The sequence below is a fragment of the Schistocerca cancellata genome, chromosome 8 (genome assembly GCF_023864275.1).
Source record: "Schistocerca cancellata isolate TAMUIC-IGC-003103 chromosome 8, iqSchCanc2.1, whole genome shotgun sequence".
NCBI lineage: Eukaryota > Metazoa > Arthropoda > Insecta > Orthoptera > Acrididae > Schistocerca > Schistocerca cancellata.
The window spans coordinates 80604490-80624443 of NC_064633.1; the positions used below are offsets into that span (position 1 = coordinate 80604490).

The 19954-nt window shown below is 47.4% G+C and overlaps 39 non-coding genes across 39 annotated transcripts; all 39 read right to left on the reverse strand.

The window, feature by feature from the left end:
• Nucleotides 1–410: 410 nt before the first annotated feature.
• Trnar-ucg (transfer RNA arginine (anticodon UCG)) lies at nt 411–483 on the reverse strand. The gene has a single exon. It is a non-coding gene; the product is annotated as a tRNA-Arg (tRNA).
• Nucleotides 484–1034: 551 nt separating this feature from the next.
• Trnat-agu (transfer RNA threonine (anticodon AGU)) lies at nt 1035–1106 on the reverse strand. Its single transcript has one exon. It is a non-coding gene; the product is annotated as a tRNA-Thr (tRNA).
• Nucleotides 1107–1427: 321 nt separating this feature from the next.
• Nucleotides 1428–1500, reverse strand: Trnak-cuu (transfer RNA lysine (anticodon CUU)). Its single transcript has one exon. It is a non-coding gene; the product is annotated as a tRNA-Lys (tRNA).
• A 440-nt stretch (nt 1501–1940) lies between these two features.
• Nucleotides 1941–2013, reverse strand: Trnar-ucg (transfer RNA arginine (anticodon UCG)). The gene has a single exon. It is a non-coding gene; the product is annotated as a tRNA-Arg (tRNA).
• A 551-nt stretch (nt 2014–2564) lies between these two features.
• Trnat-agu (transfer RNA threonine (anticodon AGU)) lies at nt 2565–2636 on the reverse strand. Its single transcript has one exon. It is a non-coding gene; the product is annotated as a tRNA-Thr (tRNA).
• Nucleotides 2637–2957: 321 nt separating this feature from the next.
• On the reverse strand, nt 2958–3030 carry Trnak-cuu (transfer RNA lysine (anticodon CUU)). Its single transcript has one exon. It is a non-coding gene; the product is annotated as a tRNA-Lys (tRNA).
• Nucleotides 3031–3470: 440 nt separating this feature from the next.
• Trnar-ucg (transfer RNA arginine (anticodon UCG)) lies at nt 3471–3543 on the reverse strand. Its single transcript has one exon. It is a non-coding gene; the product is annotated as a tRNA-Arg (tRNA).
• Nucleotides 3544–4088: 545 nt separating this feature from the next.
• Nucleotides 4089–4160, reverse strand: Trnat-agu (transfer RNA threonine (anticodon AGU)). The gene has a single exon. It is a non-coding gene; the product is annotated as a tRNA-Thr (tRNA).
• A 321-nt stretch (nt 4161–4481) lies between these two features.
• Trnak-cuu (transfer RNA lysine (anticodon CUU)) lies at nt 4482–4554 on the reverse strand. Its single transcript has one exon. It is a non-coding gene; the product is annotated as a tRNA-Lys (tRNA).
• A 440-nt stretch (nt 4555–4994) lies between these two features.
• Nucleotides 4995–5067, reverse strand: Trnar-ucg (transfer RNA arginine (anticodon UCG)). The gene has a single exon. It is a non-coding gene; the product is annotated as a tRNA-Arg (tRNA).
• A 551-nt stretch (nt 5068–5618) lies between these two features.
• On the reverse strand, nt 5619–5690 carry Trnat-agu (transfer RNA threonine (anticodon AGU)). The gene has a single exon. It is a non-coding gene; the product is annotated as a tRNA-Thr (tRNA).
• Nucleotides 5691–6011: 321 nt separating this feature from the next.
• Nucleotides 6012–6084, reverse strand: Trnak-cuu (transfer RNA lysine (anticodon CUU)). Its single transcript has one exon. It is a non-coding gene; the product is annotated as a tRNA-Lys (tRNA).
• A 440-nt stretch (nt 6085–6524) lies between these two features.
• Trnar-ucg (transfer RNA arginine (anticodon UCG)) lies at nt 6525–6597 on the reverse strand. The gene has a single exon. It is a non-coding gene; the product is annotated as a tRNA-Arg (tRNA).
• A 557-nt stretch (nt 6598–7154) lies between these two features.
• Nucleotides 7155–7226, reverse strand: Trnat-agu (transfer RNA threonine (anticodon AGU)). Its single transcript has one exon. It is a non-coding gene; the product is annotated as a tRNA-Thr (tRNA).
• A 321-nt stretch (nt 7227–7547) lies between these two features.
• On the reverse strand, nt 7548–7620 carry Trnak-cuu (transfer RNA lysine (anticodon CUU)). Its single transcript has one exon. It is a non-coding gene; the product is annotated as a tRNA-Lys (tRNA).
• Nucleotides 7621–8060: 440 nt separating this feature from the next.
• Trnar-ucg (transfer RNA arginine (anticodon UCG)) lies at nt 8061–8133 on the reverse strand. The gene has a single exon. It is a non-coding gene; the product is annotated as a tRNA-Arg (tRNA).
• Nucleotides 8134–8684: 551 nt separating this feature from the next.
• Nucleotides 8685–8756, reverse strand: Trnat-agu (transfer RNA threonine (anticodon AGU)). The gene has a single exon. It is a non-coding gene; the product is annotated as a tRNA-Thr (tRNA).
• A 321-nt stretch (nt 8757–9077) lies between these two features.
• Nucleotides 9078–9150, reverse strand: Trnak-cuu (transfer RNA lysine (anticodon CUU)). The gene has a single exon. It is a non-coding gene; the product is annotated as a tRNA-Lys (tRNA).
• A 440-nt stretch (nt 9151–9590) lies between these two features.
• Trnar-ucg (transfer RNA arginine (anticodon UCG)) lies at nt 9591–9663 on the reverse strand. The gene has a single exon. It is a non-coding gene; the product is annotated as a tRNA-Arg (tRNA).
• A 550-nt stretch (nt 9664–10213) lies between these two features.
• On the reverse strand, nt 10214–10285 carry Trnat-agu (transfer RNA threonine (anticodon AGU)). Its single transcript has one exon. It is a non-coding gene; the product is annotated as a tRNA-Thr (tRNA).
• A 321-nt stretch (nt 10286–10606) lies between these two features.
• On the reverse strand, nt 10607–10679 carry Trnak-cuu (transfer RNA lysine (anticodon CUU)). The gene has a single exon. It is a non-coding gene; the product is annotated as a tRNA-Lys (tRNA).
• A 440-nt stretch (nt 10680–11119) lies between these two features.
• Nucleotides 11120–11192, reverse strand: Trnar-ucg (transfer RNA arginine (anticodon UCG)). The gene has a single exon. It is a non-coding gene; the product is annotated as a tRNA-Arg (tRNA).
• A 546-nt stretch (nt 11193–11738) lies between these two features.
• Trnat-agu (transfer RNA threonine (anticodon AGU)) lies at nt 11739–11810 on the reverse strand. The gene has a single exon. It is a non-coding gene; the product is annotated as a tRNA-Thr (tRNA).
• A 321-nt stretch (nt 11811–12131) lies between these two features.
• Nucleotides 12132–12204, reverse strand: Trnak-cuu (transfer RNA lysine (anticodon CUU)). Its single transcript has one exon. It is a non-coding gene; the product is annotated as a tRNA-Lys (tRNA).
• A 440-nt stretch (nt 12205–12644) lies between these two features.
• On the reverse strand, nt 12645–12717 carry Trnar-ucg (transfer RNA arginine (anticodon UCG)). The gene has a single exon. It is a non-coding gene; the product is annotated as a tRNA-Arg (tRNA).
• Nucleotides 12718–13262: 545 nt separating this feature from the next.
• On the reverse strand, nt 13263–13334 carry Trnat-agu (transfer RNA threonine (anticodon AGU)). Its single transcript has one exon. It is a non-coding gene; the product is annotated as a tRNA-Thr (tRNA).
• Nucleotides 13335–13655: 321 nt separating this feature from the next.
• Trnak-cuu (transfer RNA lysine (anticodon CUU)) lies at nt 13656–13728 on the reverse strand. The gene has a single exon. It is a non-coding gene; the product is annotated as a tRNA-Lys (tRNA).
• Nucleotides 13729–14168: 440 nt separating this feature from the next.
• Trnar-ucg (transfer RNA arginine (anticodon UCG)) lies at nt 14169–14241 on the reverse strand. Its single transcript has one exon. It is a non-coding gene; the product is annotated as a tRNA-Arg (tRNA).
• A 545-nt stretch (nt 14242–14786) lies between these two features.
• Nucleotides 14787–14858, reverse strand: Trnat-agu (transfer RNA threonine (anticodon AGU)). The gene has a single exon. It is a non-coding gene; the product is annotated as a tRNA-Thr (tRNA).
• Nucleotides 14859–15179: 321 nt separating this feature from the next.
• Nucleotides 15180–15252, reverse strand: Trnak-cuu (transfer RNA lysine (anticodon CUU)). The gene has a single exon. It is a non-coding gene; the product is annotated as a tRNA-Lys (tRNA).
• A 440-nt stretch (nt 15253–15692) lies between these two features.
• Trnar-ucg (transfer RNA arginine (anticodon UCG)) lies at nt 15693–15765 on the reverse strand. The gene has a single exon. It is a non-coding gene; the product is annotated as a tRNA-Arg (tRNA).
• Nucleotides 15766–16310: 545 nt separating this feature from the next.
• On the reverse strand, nt 16311–16382 carry Trnat-agu (transfer RNA threonine (anticodon AGU)). Its single transcript has one exon. It is a non-coding gene; the product is annotated as a tRNA-Thr (tRNA).
• Nucleotides 16383–16703: 321 nt separating this feature from the next.
• Trnan-auu (transfer RNA asparagine (anticodon AUU)) lies at nt 16704–16776 on the reverse strand. The gene has a single exon. It is a non-coding gene; the product is annotated as a tRNA-Asn (tRNA).
• Nucleotides 16777–17216: 440 nt separating this feature from the next.
• Nucleotides 17217–17289, reverse strand: Trnar-ucg (transfer RNA arginine (anticodon UCG)). Its single transcript has one exon. It is a non-coding gene; the product is annotated as a tRNA-Arg (tRNA).
• A 545-nt stretch (nt 17290–17834) lies between these two features.
• On the reverse strand, nt 17835–17906 carry Trnat-agu (transfer RNA threonine (anticodon AGU)). The gene has a single exon. It is a non-coding gene; the product is annotated as a tRNA-Thr (tRNA).
• A 321-nt stretch (nt 17907–18227) lies between these two features.
• Nucleotides 18228–18300, reverse strand: Trnak-cuu (transfer RNA lysine (anticodon CUU)). Its single transcript has one exon. It is a non-coding gene; the product is annotated as a tRNA-Lys (tRNA).
• Nucleotides 18301–18740: 440 nt separating this feature from the next.
• Nucleotides 18741–18813, reverse strand: Trnar-ucg (transfer RNA arginine (anticodon UCG)). Its single transcript has one exon. It is a non-coding gene; the product is annotated as a tRNA-Arg (tRNA).
• Nucleotides 18814–19358: 545 nt separating this feature from the next.
• Nucleotides 19359–19430, reverse strand: Trnat-agu (transfer RNA threonine (anticodon AGU)). Its single transcript has one exon. It is a non-coding gene; the product is annotated as a tRNA-Thr (tRNA).
• Nucleotides 19431–19751: 321 nt separating this feature from the next.
• On the reverse strand, nt 19752–19824 carry Trnak-cuu (transfer RNA lysine (anticodon CUU)). Its single transcript has one exon. It is a non-coding gene; the product is annotated as a tRNA-Lys (tRNA).
• Nucleotides 19825–19954: the final 130 nt, after the last annotated feature.

A 19954-nucleotide genomic window follows, 5' to 3' on the forward strand; every position in this document is an offset into this window, starting at 1 on the left:
CTGATGTGACCTGCGACCATCTATTGAAGATTCTTTTGACTACAGCTTATTTCCTGCTGCCACAAATCAGCTACAATCCTATTCAATGAAAAATTGTCTCCGAAAGGCATCAAATCTGCATGAAATGATACGTGGCTATCAGCACCATTATTCAACACACATGCTCGACTGTGCGCAGACGCCTGTGGCGTAGCCCTTGGCTCCTGAATCAGATGCAGTAGTTCCAACAAAAACTCTCCTGAACGGCACTGTGCCGAAAACTTCGCTACAGATCACCCTTGTCTTGCTCGTGCTTCTGGTAGACGCCGGTTTTGCAGCCAGGAAGCGGACAGCAGCAAATTCCAACTAGTTTTAGAGTACTCAAACAACACAGTAAAACAGCATGCATCTTTTGCAGAACAGGAAAAACTCGACCGTGACAGGATTCGAACCTGCAATCTTCGGATCCGAAGTCCGACGCCTTATCCATTAGGCCACACGGTCACTGGCGCAATATACTTCCCCACTCACACCTCGTTTTCGCCATTTGTACACTTGGCAGAATGAATTTCCCATCTTTGACGCAGTTCTCCATCTCAAATTTCAGTACTAAAAGTACGACGCTACTTCTTGCTGTGTCCCATCGCAAGTTACATTCAAGCCCTTATGACGCTGATCAAACAAGAGGTGGCAAATCAGCTTCAATCGTTTAGTGCCATCTCAGTCGCTTGCAGAAGGTACCTCACCCTATGTGATACAATGGCGAATTGTCGCTATTACCAAAGCGGCGGCGGCGCCGCCGACGACGACGACGACGACAATCGCGAGGGTCTTTATCAGGGGTAGAAAATACATCACAAGAACTAAGTATTTCACGTCGGCATTCTCCGGAGACTGCCTAAAGCAGCAGTTTCTGGTGCCCACTTTAATAGCACCATTCACACTATTCATTTGCGAGAGCATTTCTTAAATACCGCACCCATTCATAATTTTTTTTATCCTTGACCGCTTTTTTCGAAAGGGCCACGGTGGGAGGGGCTGTTACAAAATTCATTTGCCGCCTGTGAGGATCGAACTCACGACCTCTGGTTTACTAGACCAGCGCTCTGCCACTGAACTAAGGAGGCGCCTCCTAGCGGACTTTTAGGATACTTTGTTCTTACAAACTAGTGAATCGGAGCCCTTCAGCTCGAAACGCACCGCATGAGCGACCATTATTTGCATTTAGTTAGCACAGCTGCTGCTTTCCTACACATCTCACACTATATCGATGTACAACTAAAATTGCAAAACAACACATTTATTTCATTTCAGAGTCACTTTCAGCTTCAAATACCGTTCCTCTGATATTCATACGAAGCTAGGCATCGTTGTAACCCGTTACGTTCATTACGCAAGGCTCACGAGAGGGGCGCATGTTGGATCCGCGTAGACACAAAATTTTGCGCCGCCCAGCGTGGGGCTCGAACCCACGACCCTGAGATTAAGAGTCTCATGCTCTACCGACTGAGCTAGCCGGGCTGCACGCAACGCGTTACGAGCCATACAATACTGATGTGACCTGCGACCATCTATTGAAGATTCTTTTGACTACAGCTTATTTCCTGCTGCCACAAATCAGCTACAATCCTATTCAATGAAAAATTGTCTCCGAAAGGCATCAAATCTGCATGAAATGATACGTGGCTATCAGCACCATTATTCAACACACATGCTCGACTGTGCGCAGACGCCTGTGGCGTAGCCCTTGGCTCCTGAATCAGATGCAGTAGTTCCAACAAAAACTCTCCTGAACGGCACTGTGCCGAAAACTTCGCTACAGATCACCCTTGTCTTGCTCGTGCTTCTGGTAGACGCCGGTTTTGCAGCCAGGAAGCGGACAGCAGCAAATTCCAACTAGTTTTAGAGTACTCAAACAACACAGTAAAACAGCATGCATCTTTTGCAGAACAGGAAAAACTCGACCGTGACAGGATTCGAACCTGCAATCTTCGGATCCGAAGTCCGACGCCTTATCCATTAGGCCACACGGTCACTGGCGCAATATACTTCCCCACTCACACCTCGTTTTCGCCATTTGTACACTTGGCAGAATGAATTTCCCATCTTTGACGCAGTTCTCCATCTCAAATTTCAGTACTAAAAGTACGACGCTACTTCTTGCTGTGTCCCATCGCAAGTTACATTCAAGCCCTTATGACGCTGATCAAACAAGAGGTGGCAAATCAGCTTCAATCGTTTAGTGCCATCTCAGTCGCTTGCAGAAGGTACCTCACCCTATGTGATACAATGGCGAATTGTCGCTATTACCAAAGCGGCGGCGGCGCCGCCGACGACGACGACGACGACAATCGCGAGGGTCTTTATCAGGGGTAGAAAATACATCACAAGAACTAAGTATTTCACGTCGGCATTCTCCGGAGACTGCCTAAAGCAGCAGTTTCTGGTGCCCACTTTAATAGCACCATTCACACTATTCATTTGCGAGAGCATTTCTTAAATACCGCACCCATTCATAATTTTTTTTATCCTTGACCGCTTTTTTCGAAAGGGCCACGGTGGGAGGGGCTGTTACAAAATTCATTTGCCGCCTGTGAGGATCGAACTCACGACCTCTGGTTTACTAGACCAGCGCTCTGCCACTGAACTAAGGAGGCGCCTCCTAGCGGACTTTTAGGATACTTTGTTCTTACAAACTAGTGAATCGGAGCCCTTCAGCTCGAAACGCACCGCATGAGCGACCATTATTTGCATTTAGTTAGCACAGCTGCTGCTTTCCTACACATCTCACACTATATCGATGTACAACTAAAATTGCAAAACAACACATTTATTTCATTTCAGAGTCACTTTCAGCTTCAAATACCGTTCCTCTGATATTCATACGAAGCTAGGCATCGTTGTAACCCGTTACGTTCATTACGCAAGGCTCACGAGAGGGGCGCATGTTGGATCCGCGTAGACACAAAATTTTGCGCCGCCCAGCGTGGGGCTCGAACCCACGACCCTGAGATTAAGAGTCTCATGCTCTACCGACTGAGCTAGCCGGGCTGCACGCAACGCGTTACGAGCCATACAATACTGATGTGACCTGCGACCATCTATTGAAGATTCTTTTGACTACAGCTTATTTCCTGCTGCCACAAATCAGCTACAATCCTATTCAATGAAAAATTGTCTCCGAAAGGCATCAAATCTGCATGAAATGATACGTGGCTATCAGCACCATTATTCAACACACATGCTCGACTGTGCGCAGACGCCTGTGGCGTAGCCCTTGGCTCCTGAATCAGATGCAGTAGTTCCAACAAAAACTCTCCTGAACGGCACTGTGCCGAAAACTTCGCTACAGATCACCCTTGTCTTGCTCGTGCTTCTGGTAGACGCCGGTTTTGCAGCCAGGAATCGGACAGCAGCAAATTCCAACTAGTTTTAGAGTACTCAAACAACACAGTAAAACAGCATGCATCTTTTGCAGAACAGGAAAAACTCGACCGTGACAGGATTCGAACCTGCAATCTTCGGATCCGAAGTCCGACGCCTTATCCATTAGGCCACACGGTCACTGGCGCAATATACTTCCCCACTCACACCTCGTTTTCGCCATTTGTACACTTGGCAGAATGAATTTCCCATCTTTGACGCAGTTCTCCATCTCAAATTTCAGTACTAAAAGTACGACGCTACTTCTTGCTGTGTCCCATCGCAAGTTACATTCAAGCCCTTATGACGCTGATCAAACAAGAGGTGGCAAATCAGCTTCAATCGTTTAGTGCCATCTCAGTCGCTTGCAGAAGGTACCTCACCCTATGTGATACAATGGCGAATTGTCGCTATTACCAAAGCGGCGGCGGCGCCGACGACGACGACGACAATCGCGAGGGTCTTTATCAGGGGTAGAAAATACATCACAAGAACTAAGTATTTCACGTCGGCATTCTCCGGAGACTGCCTAAAGCAGCAGTTTCTGGTGCCCACTTTAATAGCACCATTCACACTATTCATTTGCGAGAGCATTTCTTAAATACCGCACCCATTCATAATTTTTTTTATCCTTGACCGCTTTTTTCGAAAGGGCCACGGTGGGAGGGGCTGTTACAAAATTCATTTGCCGCCTGTGAGGATCGAACTCACGACCTCTGGTTTACTAGACCAGCGCTCTGCCACTGAACTAAGGAGGCGCCTCCTAGCGGACTTTTAGGATACTTTGTTCTTACAAACTAGTGAATCGGAGCCCTTCAGCTCGAAACGCACCGCATGAGCGACCATTATTTGCATTTAGTTAGCACAGCTGCTGCTTTCCTACACATCTCACACTATATCGATGTACAACTAAAATTGCAAAACAACACATTTATTTCATTTCAGAGTCACTTTCAGCTTCAAATACCGTTCCTCTGATATTCATACGAAGCTAGGCATCGTTGTAACCCGTTACGTTCATTACGCAAGGCTCACGAGAGGGGCGCATGTTGGATCCGCGTAGACACAAAATTTTGCGCCGCCCAGCGTGGGGCTCGAACCCACGACCCTGAGATTAAGAGTCTCATGCTCTACCGACTGAGCTAGCCGGGCTGCACGCAACGCGTTACGAGCCATACAATACTGATGTGACCTGCGACCATCTATTGAAGATTCTTTTGACTACAGCTTATTTCCTGCTGCCACAAATCAGCTACAATCCTATTCAATGAAAAATTGTCTCCGAAAGGCATCAAATCTGCATGAAATGATACGTGGCTATCAGCACCATTATTCAACACACATGCTCGACTGTGCGCAGACGCCTGTGGCGTAGCCCTTGGCTCCTGAATCAGATGCAGTAGTTCCAACAAAAACTCTCCTGAACGGCACTGTGCCGAAAACTTCGCTACAGATCACCCTTGTCTTGCTCGTGCTTCTGGTAGACGCCGGTTTTGCAGCCAGGAAGCGGACAGCAGCAAATTCCAACTAGTTTTAGAGTACTCAAACAACACAGTAAAACAGCATGCATCTTTTGCAGAACAGGAAAAACTCGACCGTGACAGGATTCGAACCTGCAATCTTCGGATCCGAAGTCCGACGCCTTATCCATTAGGCCACACGGTCACTGGCGCAATATACTTCCCCACTCACACCTCGTTTTCGCCATTTGTACACTTGGCAGAATGAATTTCCCATCTTTGACGCAGTTCTCCATCTCAAATTTCAGTACTAAAAGTACGACGCTACTTCTTGCTGTGTCCCATCGCAAGTTACATTCAAGCCCTTATGACGCTGATCAAACAAGAGGTGGCAAATCAGCTTCAATCGTTTAGTGCCATCTCAGTCGCTTGCAGAAGGTACCTCACCCTATGTGATACAATGGCGAATTGTCGCTATTACCAAAGCGGCGGCGGCGCCGCCGACGACGACGACGACGACAATCGCGAGGGTCTTTATCAGGGGTAGAAAATACATCACAAGAACTAAGTATTTCACGTCGGCATTCTCCGGAGACTGCCTAAAGCAGCAGTTTCTGGTGCCCACTTTAATAGCACCATTCACACTATTCATTTGCGAGAGCATTTCTTAAATACCGCACCCATTCATAATTTTTTTTATCCTTGACCGCTTTTTTCGAAAGGGCCACGGTGGGAGGGGCTGTTACAAAATTCATTTGCCGCCTGTGAGGATCGAACTCACGACCTCTGGTTTACTAGACCAGCGCTCTGCCACTGAACTAAGGAGGCGCCTCCTAGCGGACTTTTAGGATACTTTGTTCTTACAAACTAGTGAATCGGAGCCCTTCAGCTCGAAACGCACCGCATGAGCGACCATTATTTGCATTTAGTTAGCACAGCTGCTGCTTTCCTACACATCTCACACTATATCGATGTACAACTAAAATTGCAAAACAACACATTTATTTCATTTCAGAGTCACTTTCAGCTTCAAATACCGTTCCTCTGATATTCATACGAAGCTAGGCATCGTTGTAACCCGTTACGTTCATTACGCAAGGCTCACGAGAGGGGCGCATGTTGGATCCGCGTAGACACAAAATTTTGCGCCGCCCAGCGTGGGGCTCGAACCCACGACCCTGAGATTAAGAGTCTCATGCTCTACCGACTGAGCTAGCCGGGCTGCACGCAACGCGTTACGAGCCATACAATACTGATGTGACCTGCGACCATCTATTGAAGATTCTTTTGACTACAGCTTATTTCCTGCTGCCACAAATCAGCTACAATCCTATTCAATGAAAAATTGTCTCCGAAAGGCATCAAATCTGCATGAAATGATACGTGGCTATCAGCACCATTATTCAACACACATGCTCGACTGTGCGCAGACGCCTGTGGCGTAGCCCTTGGCTCCTGAATCAGATGCAGTAGTTCCAACAAAAACTCTCCTGAACGGCACTGTGCCGAAAACTTCGCTACAGATCACCCTTGTCTTGCTCGTGCTTCTGGTAGACGCCGGTTTTGCAGCCAGGAAGCGGACAGCAGCAAATTCCAACTAGTTTTAGAGTACTCAAACAACACAGTAAAACAGCATGCATCTTTTGCAGAACAGGAAAAACTCGACCGTGACAGGATTCGAACCTGCAATCTTCGGATCCGAAGTCCGACGCCTTATCCATTAGGCCACACGGTCACTGGCGCAATATACTTCCCCACTCACACCTCGTTTTCGCCATTTGTACACTTGGCAGAATGAATTTCCCATCTTTGACGCAGTTCTCCATCTCAAATTTCAGTACTAAAAGTACGACGCTACTTCTTGCTGTGTCCCATCGCAAGTTACATTCAAGCCCTTATGACGCTGATCAAACAAGAGGTGGCAAATCAGCTTCAATCGTTTAGTGCCATCTCAGTCGCTTGCAGAAGGTACCTCACCCTATGTGATACAATGGCGAATTGTCGCTATTACCAAAGCGGCGGCGGCGCCGACGACGACGACGACGACGACGACGACAATCGCGAGGGTCTTTATCAGGGGTAGAAAATACATCACAAGAACTAAGTATTTCACGTCGGCATTCTCCGGAGACTGCCTAAAGCAGCAGTTTCTGGTGCCCACTTTAATAGCACCATTCACACTATTCATTTGCGAGAGCATTTCTTAAATACCGCACCCATTCATAATTTTTTTTATCCTTGACCGCTTTTTTCGAAAGGGCCACGGTGGGAGGGGCTGTTACAAAATTCATTTGCCGCCTGTGAGGATCGAACTCACGACCTCTGGTTTACTAGACCAGCGCTCTGCCACTGAACTAAGGAGGCGCCTCCTAGCGGACTTTTAGGATACTTTGTTCTTACAAACTAGTGAATCGGAGCCCTTCAGCTCGAAACGCACCGCATGAGCGACCATTATTTGCATTTAGTTAGCACAGCTGCTGCTTTCCTACACATCTCACACTATATCGATGTACAACTAAAATTGCAAAACAACACATTTATTTCATTTCAGAGTCACTTTCAGCTTCAAATACCGTTCCTCTGATATTCATACGAAGCTAGGCATCGTTGTAACCCGTTACGTTCATTACGCAAGGCTCACGAGAGGGGCGCATGTTGGATCCGCGTAGACACAAAATTTTGCGCCGCCCAGCGTGGGGCTCGAACCCACGACCCTGAGATTAAGAGTCTCATGCTCTACCGACTGAGCTAGCCGGGCTGCACGCAACGCGTTACGAGCCATACAATACTGATGTGACCTGCGACCATCTATTGAAGATTCTTTTGACTACAGCTTATTTCCTGCTGCCACAAATCAGCTACAATCCTATTCAATGAAAAATTGTCTCCGAAAGGCATCAAATCTGCATGAAATGATACGTGGCTATCAGCACCATTATTCAACACACATGCTCGACTGTGCGCAGACGCCTGTGGCGTAGCCCTTGGCTCCTGAATCAGATGCAGTAGTTCCAACAAAAACTCTCCTGAACGGCACTGTGCCGAAAACTTCGCTACAGATCACCCTTGTCTTGCTCGTGCTTCTGGTAGACGCCGGTTTTGCAGCCAGGAATCGGACAGCAGCAAATTCCAACTAGTTTTAGAGTACTCAAACAACACAGTAAAACAGCATGCATCTTTTGCAGAACAGGAAAAACTCGACCGTGACAGGATTCGAACCTGCAATCTTCGGATCCGAAGTCCGACGCCTTATCCATTAGGCCACACGGTCACTGGCGCAATATACTTCCCCACTCACACCTCGTTTTCGCCATTTGTACACTTGGCAGAATGATTTTCCCATCTTTGACGCAGTTCTCCATCTCAAATTTCAGTACTAAAAGTACGACGCTACTTCTTGCTGTGTCCCATCGCAAGTTACATTCAAGCCCTTATGACGCTGATCAAACAAGAGGTGGCAAATCAGCTTCAATCGTTTAGTGCCATCTCAGTCGCTTGCAGAAGGTACCTCACCCTATGTGATACAATGGCGAATTGTCGCTATTACCAAAGCGGCGGCGGCGCCGACGACGACGACGACGACGACAATCGCGAGGGTCTTTATCAGGGGTAGAAAATACATCACAAGAACTAAGTATTTCACGTCGGCATTCTCCGGAGACTGCCTAAAGCAGCAGTTTCTGGTGCCCACTTTAATAGCACCATTCACACTATTCATTTGCGAGAGCATTTCTTAAATACCGCACCCATTCATAATTTTTTTTATCCTTGACCGCTTTTTTCGAAAGGGCCACGGTGGGAGGGGCTGTTACAAAATTCATTTGCCGCCTGTGAGGATCGAACTCACGACCTCTGGTTTACTAGACCAGCGCTCTGCCACTGAGCTAAGGAGGCGCCTCCTAGCGGACTTTTAGGTTACTTTGTTCTTACAAACTAGTGAATCGGAGCCCTTCAGCTCGAAACGCACCGCATGAGCGACCATTATTTGCATTTAGTTAGCACAGCTGCTGCTTTCCTACACATCTCACACTATATCGATGTACAACTAAAATTGCAAAACAACACATTTATTTCATTTCAGAGTCACTTTCAGCTTCAAATACCGTTCCTCTGATATTCATACGAAGCTAGGCATCGTCGTAACCCGTTACGTTCATTACGCAAGGCTCACGAGAGGGGCGCATGTTGGATCCGCGTAGACACAAAATTTTGCGCCGCCCAGCGTGGGGCTCGAACCCACGACCCTGAGATTAAGAGTCTCATGCTCTACCGACTGAGCTAGCCGGGCTGCACGCAACGCGTTACGAGCCATACAATACTGATGTGACCTGCGACCATCTATTGAAGATTCTTTTGACTACAGCTTATTTCCTGCTGCCACAAATCAGCTACAATCCTATTCAATGAAAAATTGTCTCCGAAAGGCATCAAATCTGCATGAAATGATACGTGGCTATCAGCACCATTATTCAACACACATGCTCGACTGTGCGCAGACGCCTGTGGCGTAGCCCTTGGCTCCTGAATCAGATGCAGTAGTTCCAACAAAAACTCTCCTGAACGGCACTGTGCCGAAAACTTCGCTACAGATCACCCTTGTCTTGCTCGTGCTTCTGGTAGACGCCGGTTTTGCAGCCAGGAAGCGGACAGCAGCAAATTCCAACTAGTTTTAGAGTACTCAAACAACACAGTAAAACAGCATGCATCTTTTAAAGAACAGGAAAAACTCGACCGTGACAGGATTCGAACCTGCAATCTTCGGATCCGAAGTCCGACGCCTTATCCATTAGGCCACACGGTCACTGGCGCAATATACTTCCCCACTCACACCTCGTTTTCGCCATTTGTACACTTGGCAGAATGAATTTCCCATCTTTGACGCAGTTCTCCATCTCAAATTTCAGTACTAAAAGTACGACGCTACTTCTTGCTGTGTCCCATCGCAAGTTACATTCAAGCCCTTATGACGCTGATCAAACAAGAGGTGGCAAATCAGCTTCAATCGTTTAGTGCCATCTCAGTCGCTTGCAGAAGGTACCTCACCCTATGTGATACAATGGCGAATTGTCGCTATTACCAAAGCGGCGGCGGCGCCGCCGCCGACGACGACGACGACAATCGCGAGGGTCTTTATCAGGGGTAGAAAATACATCACAAGAACTAAGTATTTCACGTCGGCATTCTCCGGAGACTGCCTAAAGCAGCAGTTTCTGGTGCCCACTTTAATAGCACCATTCACACTATTCATTTGCGAGAGCATTTCTTAAATACCGCACCCATTCATAATTTTTTTATCCTTGACCGCTTTTTTCGAAAGGGCCACGGTGGGAGGGGCTGTTACAAAATTCATTTGCCGCCTGTGAGGATCGAACTCACGACCTCTGGTTTACTAGACCAGCGCTCTGCCACTGAGCTAAGGAGGCGCCTCCTAGCGGACTTTTAGGATACTTTGTTCTTACAAACTAGTGAATTGGAGCCCTTCAGCTCGAAACGCACCGCATGAGCGACCATTATTTGCATTTAGTTAGCACAGCTGCTGCTTTCCTACACATCTCACACTATATCGATGTACAACTAAAATTGCAAAACAACACATTTATTTCATTTCAGAGTCACTTTCAGCTTCAAATACCGTTCCTCTGATATTCATACGAAGCTAGGCATCGTCGTAACCCGTTACGTTCATTACGCAAGGCTCACGAGAGGGGCGCATGTTGGATCCGCGTAGACACAAAATTTTGCGCCGCCCAGCGTGGGGCTCGAACCCACGACCCTGAAATTAAGAGTCTCATGCTCTACCGACTGAGCTAGCCGGGCTGCACGCAACGCGTTACGAGCCATACAATACTGATGTGACCTGCGACCATCTATTGAAGATTCTTTTGACTACAGCTTATTTCCTGCTGCCACAAATCAGCTACAATCCTATTCAATGAAAAATTGTCTCCGAAAGGCATCAAATCTGCATGAAATGATACGTGGCTATCAGCACCATTATTCAACACACATGCTCGACTGTGCGCAGACGCCTGTGGCGTAGCCCTTGGCTCCTGAATCAGATGCAGTAGTTCCAACAAAAACTCTCCTGAACGGCACTGTGCCGAAAACTTCGCTACAGATCACCCTTGTCTTGCTCGTGCTTCTGGTAGACGCCGGTTTTGCAGCCAGGAAGCGGACAGCAGCAACTTCCAACTAGTTTTAGAGTACTCAAACAACACAGTAAAACAGCATGCATCTTTTGCAGAACAGGAAAAACTCGACCGTGACAGGATTCGAACCTGCAATCTTCGGATCCGAAGTCCGACGACTTATCCATTAGGCCACACGGTCACTGGCGCAATATACTTCCCCACTCACACCTCGTTTTCGCCATTTGTACACTTGGCAGAATGAATTTCCCATCTTTGACGCAGTTCTCCATCTCAAATTTCAGTACTAAAAGTACGACGCTACTTCTTGCTGTGTCCCATCGCAAGTTACATTCAAGCCCTTATGACGCTGATCAAACAAGAGGTGGCAAATCAGCTTCAATCGTTTAGTGCCATCTCAGTCGCTTGCAGAAGGTACCTCACCCTATGTGATACAATGGCGAATTGTCGCTATTACCAAAGCGGCGGCGGCGCCGACGACGACGACGACAATCGCGAGGGTCTTTATCAGGGGTAGAAAATACATCACAAGAACTAAGTATTTCACGTCGGCATTCTCCGGAGACTGCCTAAAGCAGCAGTTTCTGGTGGGCCACTTTAATAGCACCATTCACACTATTCATTTGCGAGAGCATTTCTTAAATACCGCACCCATTCATAATTTTTTTTATCCTTGACCGCTTTTTTCGAAAGGGCCACGGTGGGAGGGGCTGTTACAAAATTCATTTGCCGCCTGTGAGGATCGAACTCACGACCTCTGGTTTACTAGACCAGCGCTCTGCCACTGAGCTAAGGAGGCGCCTCCTAGCGGACTTTTAGGATACTTTGTTCTTACAAACTAGTGAATCGGAGCCCTTCAGCTCGAAACGCACCGCATGAGCGACCATTATTTGCATTTAGTTAGCACAGCTGCTGCTTTCCTACACATCTCACACTATATCGATGTACAACTAAAATTGCAAAACAACACATTTATTTCATTTCAGAGTCACTTTCAGCTTCAAATACCGTTCCTCTGATATTCATACGAAGCTAGGCATCGTCGTAACCCGTTACGTTCATTACGCAAGGCTCACGAGAGGGGCGCATGTTGGATCCGCGTAGACACAAAATTTTGCGCCGCCCAGCGTGGGGCTCGAACCCACGACCCTGAGATTAAGAGTCTCATGCTCTACCGACTGAGCTAGCCGGGCTGCACGCAACGCGTTACGAGCCACACAATACTGATGTGACCTGCGACCATCTATTGAAGATTCTTTTGACTACAGCTTATTTCCTGCTGCCACAAATCAGCTACAATCCTATTCAATGAAAAATTGTCTCCGAAAGGCATCAAATCTGCATGAAATGATACGTGGCTATCAGCACCATTATTCAACACACATGCTCGACTGTGCGCAGACGCCTGTGGCGTAGCCCTTGGCTCCTGAATCAGATGCAGTAGTTCCAACAAAAACTCTCCTGAACGGCACTGTGCCGAAAACTTCGCTACAGATCACCCTTGTCTTGCTCGTGCTTCTGGTAGACGCCGGTTTTGCAGCCAGGAAGCGGACAGCAGCAACTTCCAACTAGTTTTAGAGTACTCAAACAACACAGTAAAACAGCATGCATCTTTTGCAGAACAGGAAAAACTCGACCGTGACAGGATTCGAACCTGCAATCTTCGGATCCGAAGTCCGACGCCTTATCCATTAGGCCACACGGTCACTGGCGCAATATACTTCCCCACTCACACCTCGTTTTCGCCATTTGTACACTTGGCAGAATGAATTTCCCATCTTTGACGCAGTTCTCCATCTCAAATTTCAGTACTAAAAGTACGACGCTACTTCTTGCTGTGTCCCATCGCAAGTTACATTCAAGCCCTTATGACGCTGATCAAACAAGAGGTGGCAAATCAGCTTCAATCGTTTAGTGCCATCTCAGTCGCTTGCAGAAGGTACCTCACCCTATGTGATACAATGGCGAATTGTCGCTATTACCAAAGCGGCGGCGGCGCCGACGACGACGACGACAATCGCGAGGGTCTTTATCAGGGGTAGAAAATACATCACAAGAACTAAGTATTTCACGTCGGCATTCTCCGGAGACTGCCTAAAGCAGCAGTTTCTGGTGCCCACTTTAATAGCACCATTCACACTATTCATTTGCGAGAGCATTTCTTAAATACCGCACCCATTCATAATTTTTTTTATCCTTGACCGCTTTTTTCGAAAGGGCCACGGTGGGAGGGGCTGTTACAAAATTCATTTGCCGCCTGTGAGGATCGAACTCACGACCTCTGGTTTACTAGACCAGCGCTCTGCCACTGAGCTAAGGAGGCGCCTCCTAGCGGACTTTTAGGATACTTTGTTCTTACAAACTAGTGAATCGGAGCCCTTCAGCTCGAAACGCACCGCATGAGCGACCATTATTTGCATTTAGTTAGCACAGCTGCTGCTTTCCTACACATCTCACACTATATCGATGTACAACTAAAATTGCAAAACAACACATTTATTTCATTTCAGAGTCACTTTCAGCTTCAAATACCGTTCCTCTGATATTCATACGAAGCTAGGCATCGTCGTAACCCGTTACGTTCATTACGCAAGGCTCACGAGAGGGGCGCATGTTGGATCCGCGTAGACACAAAATTTTGCGCCGCCCAGCGTGGGGCTCGAACCCACGACCCTGAAATTAAGAGTCTCATGCTCTACCGACTGAGCTAGCCGGGCTGCACGCAACGCGTTACGAGCCATACAATACTGATGTGACCTGCGACCATCTATTGAAGATTCTTTTGACTACAGCTTATTTCCTGCTGCCACAAATCAGCTACAATCCTATTCAATGAAAAATTGTCTCCGAAAGGCATCAAATCTGCATGAAATGATACGTGGCTATCAGCACCATTATTCAACACACATGCTCGACTGTGCGCAGACGCCTGTGGCGTAGCCCTTGGCTCCTGAATCAGATGCAGTAGTTCCAACAAAAACTCTCCTGAACGGCACTGTGCCGAAAACTTCGCTACAGATCACCCTTGTCTTGCTCGTGCTTCTGGTAGACGCCGGTTTTGCAGCCAGGAAGCGGACAGCAGCAACTTCCAACTAGTTTTAGAGTACTCAAACAACACAGTAAAACAGCATGCATCTTTTGCAGAACAGGAAAAACTCGACCGTGACAGGATTCGAACCTGCAATCTTCGGATCCGAAGTCCGACGCCTTATCCATTAGGCCACACGGTCACTGGCGCAATATACTTCCCCACTCACACCTCGTTTTCGCCATTTGTACACTTGGCAGAATGAATTTCCCATCTTTGACGCAGTTCTCCATTTCAAATTTCAGTACTAAAAGTACGACGCTACTTCTTGCTGTGTCCCATCGCAAGTTACATTCAAGCCCTTATTACGCTGATCAAACAAGAGGTGGCAAATCAGCTTCAATCGTTTAGTGCCATCTCAGTCGCTTGCAGAAGGTACCTCACCCTATGTGATACAATGGCGAATTGTCGCTATTACCAAAGCGGCGGCGGCGCCGACGACGACGACGACAATCGCGAGGGTCTTTATCAGGGGTAGAAAATACATCACAAGAACTAAGTATTTCACGTCGGCATTCTCCGGAGACTGCCTAAAGCAGCAGTTTCTGGTGCCCACTTTAATAGCACCATTCACACTATTCATTTGCGAGAGCATTTCTTAAATACCGCACCCATTCATAATTTTTTTTATCCTTGACCGCTTTTTTCGAAAGGGCCACGGTGGGAGGGGCTGTTACAAAATTCATTTGCCGCCTGTGAGGATCGAACTCACGACCTCTGGTTTACTAGACCAGCGCTCTGCCACTGAGCTAAGGAGGCGCCTCCTAGCGGACTTTTAGGATACTTTGTTCTTACAAACTAGTGAATCGGAGCCCTTCAGCTCGAAACGCACCGCATGAGCGACCATTATTTGCATTTAGTTAGCACAGCTGCTGCTTTCCTACACATCTCACACTATATCGATGTACAACTAAAATTGCAAAACAACACATTTATTTCATTTCAGAGTCACTTTCAGCTTCAAATACCGTTCCTCTGATATTCATACGATGCTAGGCATCGTCGTAACCCGTTACGTTCATTACGCAAGGCTCACGAGAGGGGCGCATGTTGGATCCGCGTAGACACAAAATTTTGCGCCGCCCAGCGTGGGGCTCGAACCCACGACCCTGAAATTAAGAGTCTCATGCTCTACCGACTGAGCTAGCCGGGCTGCACGCAACGCGTTACGAGCCATACAATACTGATGTGACCTGCGACCATCTATTGAAGATTCTTTTGACTACAGCTTATTTCCTGCTGCCACAAATCAGCTACAATCCTATTCAATGAAAAATTGTCTCCGAAAGGCATCAAATCTGCATGAAATGATACGTGGCTATCAGCACCATTATTCAACACACATGCTCGACTGTGCGCAGACGCCTGTGGCGTAGCCCTTGGCTCCTGAATCAGATGCAGTAGTTCCAACAAAAACTCTCCTGAACGGCACTGTGCCGAAAACTTCGCTACAGATCACCCTTGTCTTGCTCGTGCTTCTGGTAGACGCCGGTTTTGCAGCCAGGAAGCGGACAGCAGCAACTTCCAACTAGTTTTAGAGTACTCAAACAACACAGTAAAACAGCATGCATCTTTTGCAGAACAGGAAAAACTCGACCGTGACAGGATTCGAACCTGCAATCTTCGGATCCGAAGTCCGACGCCTTATCCATTAGGCCACACGGTCACTGGCGCAATATACTTCCCCACTCACACCTCGTTTTCGCCATTTGTACACTTGGCAGAATGAATTTCCCATCTTTGACGCAGTTCTCCATCTCAAATTTCAGTACTAAAAGTACGACGCTACTTCTTGCTGTGTCCCATCGCAAGTTACATTCAAGCCCTTATGACGCTGATCAAACAAGAGGTGGCAAATCAGCTTCAATCGTTTAGTGCCATCTCAGTCGCTTGCAGAAGGTACCTCACCCTATGTGATACAATGGCGAATTGTCGCTATTACCAAAGCGGCGGCGGCGCCGACGACGACGACGACAATCGCGAGGGTCTTTATCAGGGGTAGAAAATACATCACAAGAACTAAGTATTTCACGTCGGCATTCTCCGGAGACTGCCTAAAGCAGCAGTTTCTGGTGCCCACTTTAATAGCACCATTCACACTATTCATTTGCGAGAGCATTTCTTAAATACCGCACCCATTCATAATTTTTTTTATCCTTGACCGCTTTTTTCGAAAGGGCCACGGTGGGAGGGGCTGTTACAAAATTCATTTGCCGCCTGTGAGGATCGAACTCACGACCTCTGGTTTACTAGACCAGCGCTCTGCCACTGAGCTAAGGAGGCGCCTCCTAGCGGACTTTTAGGATACTTTGTTCTTACAAACTAGTGAATCGGAGCCCTTCAGCTCGAAACGCACCGCATGAGCGACCATTATTTGCATTTAGTTAGCACAGCTGCTGCTTTCCTACACATCTCACACTATATCGATGTACAACTAAAATTGCAAAACAACACATTTATTTCATTTCAGAGTCACTTTCAGCTTCAAATACCGTTCCTCTGATATTCATACGAAGCTAGGCATCGTCGTAACCCGTTACGTTCATTACGCAAGGCTCACGAGAGGGGCGCATGTTGGATCCGCGTAGACACAAAATTTTGCGCCGCCCAGCGTGGGGCTCGAACCCACGACCCTGAGATTAATAGTCTCATGCTCTACCGACTGAGCTAGCCGGGCTGCACGCAACGCGTTACGAGCCACACAATACTGATGTGACCTGCAACCATCTATTGAAGATTCTTTTGACTACAGCTTATTTCCTGCTGCCACAAATCAGCTACAATCCTATTCAATGAAAAATTGTCTCCGAAAGGCATCAAATCTGCATGAAATGATACGTGGCTATCAGCACCATTATTCAACACACATGCTCGACTGTGCGCAGACGCCTGTGGCGTAGCCCTTGGCTCCTGAATCAGATGCAGTAGTTCCAACAAAAACTCTCCTGAACGGCACTGTGCCGAAAACTTCGCTACAGATCACCCTTGTCTTGCTCGTGCTTCTGGTAGACGCCGGTTTTGCAGCCAGGAAGCGGACAGCAGCAAATTCCAACTAGTTTTAGAGTACTCAAACAACACAGTAAAACAGCATGCATCTTTTGCAGAACAGGAAAAACTCGACCGTGACAGGATTCGAACCTGCAATCTTCGGATCCGAAGTCCGACGCCTTATCCATTAGGCCACACGGTCACTGGCGCAATATACTTCCCCACTCACACCTCGTTTTCGCCATTTGTACACTTGGCAGAATGAATTTCCCATCTTTGACGCAGTTCTCCATCTCAAATTTCAGTACTAAAAGTACGACGCTACTTCTTGCTGTGTCCCATCGCAAGTTACATTCAAGCCCTTATGACGCTGATCAAACAAGAGGTGGCAAATCAGCTTCAATCGTTTAGTGCCATCTCAGTCGCTTGCAGAAGGTACCTCACCCTATGTGATACAATGGCGAATTGTCGCTATTACCAAAGCGGCGGCGGCGCCGACGACGTCGACGACAATCGCGAGGGTCTTTATCAGGGGTAGAAAATACATCACAAGAACTAAGTATTTCACGTCGGCATTCTCCGGAGACTGCCTAAAGCAGCAGTTTCTGGTGCCCACTTTAATAGCACCATTCACACTATTCATTTGCGAGAGCATTTCTTAAATACCGCACCCATTCATAATTTTTTTTATCCTTGACCGCTTTTTTCGAAAGGGCCACGGTGGGAGGGGCTGTTACAAAATTCATTTGCCGCCTGTGAGGATCGAACTCACGACCTCTGGTTTACTAGACCAGCGCTCTGCCACTGAACTAAGGAGGCGCCTCCTAGCGGACTTTTAGGATACTTTGTTCTTACAAACTAGTGAATCGGAGCCCTTCAGCTCGAAACGCACCGCATGAGCGACCATTATTTGCATTTAGTTAGCACAGCTGCTGCTTTCCTACACATCTCACACTATATCGATGTACAACTAAAATTGCAAAACAACACATTTATTTCATTTCAGAGTCACTTTCAGCTTCAAATACCGTTCCTCTGATATTCATACGAAGCTAGGCATCGTCGTAACCCGTTACGTTCATTACGCAAGGCTCACGAGAGGGGCGCATGTTGGATCCGCGTAGACACAAAATTTTGCGCCGCCCAGCGTGGGGCTCGAACCCACGACCCTGAGATTAAGAGTCTCATGCTCTACCGACTGAGCTAGCCGGGCTGCACGCAACGCGTTACGAGCCATACAATACTGATGTGACCTGCGACCATCTATTGAAGATTCTTTTGACTACAGCTTATTTCCTGCTGCCACAAATCAGCTACAATCCTATTCAATGAAAAATTGTCTCCGAAAGGCATCAAATCTGCTTGAAATGATACGTGGCTATCAGCACCATTATTCAACACACATGCTCGACTGTGCGCAGACGCCTGTGGCGTAGCCCTTGGCTCCTGAATCAGATGCAGTAGTTCCAACAAAAACTCTCCTGAACGGCACTGTGCCGAAAACTTCGCTACAGATCACCCTTGTCTTGCTCGTGCTTCTGGTAGACGCCGGTTTTGCAGCCAGGAAGCGGACAGCAGCAACTTCCAACTAGTTTTAGAGTACTCAAACAACACAGTAAAACAGCATGCATCTTTTGCAGAACAGGAAAAACTCGACCGTGACAGGATTCGAACCTGCAATCTTCGGATCCGAAGTCCGACGCCTTATCCATTAGGCCACACGGTCACTGGCGCAATATACTTCCCCACTCACACCTCGTTTTCGCCATTTGTACACTTGGCAGAATGAATTTCCCATCTTTGACGCAGTTCTCCATCTCAAATTTCAGTACTAAAAGTACGACGCTACTTCTTGCTGTGTCCCATCGCAAGTTACATTCAAGCCCTTATGACGCTGATCAAACAAGAGGTGGCAAATCAGCTTCAATCGTTTAGTGCCATCTCAGTCGCTTGCAGAAGGTACCTCACCCTATGTGATACAATGGCGAATTGTCGCTATTACCAAAGCGGCGGCGGCGCCGACGACGACGACGACAATCGCGAGGGTCTTTATCAGGGGTAGAAAATACATCACAAGAACTAAGTATTTCACGTCGGCATTCTCCGGAGACTGCCTAAAGCAGCAGTTTCTGGTGCCCACTTTAATAGCACCATTCACACTATTCATTTGCGAGAGCATTTCTTAAATACCGCACCCATTCATAATTTTTTTTATCCTTGACCGCTTTTTTCGAAAGGGCCACGGTGGGAGGGGCTGTTACAAAATTCATTTGCCGCCTGTGAGGATCGAACTCACGACCTCTGGTTTACTAGACCAGCGCTCTGCCACTGAGCTAAGGAGGCGCCTCCTAGCGGACTTTTAGGATACTTTGTTCTTACAAACTAGTGAATCGGAGCCCTTCAGCTCGAAACGCACCGCATGAGCGACCATTATTTGCATTTAGTTAGCACAGCTGCTGCTTTCCTACACATCTCACACTATATCGATGTACAACTAAAATTGCAAAACAACACATTTATTTCATTTCAGAGTCACTTTCAGCTTCAAATACCGTTCCTCTGATATTCATACGAAGCTAGGCATCGTCGTAACCCGTTACGTTCATTACGCAAGGCTCACGAGAGGGGCGCATGTTGGATCCGCGTAGACACAAAATTTTGCGCCGCCCAGCGTGGGGCTCGAACCCACGACCCTGAGATTAAGAGTCTCATGCTCTACCGACTGAGCTAGCCGGGCTGCACGCAACGCGTTACGAGCCACACAATACTGATGTGACCTGCGACCATCTATTGCAGATTCTTTTGACTACAGCTTATTTCCTGCTGCCACAAATCAGCTACAATCCTATTCAATGAAAAATTGTCTC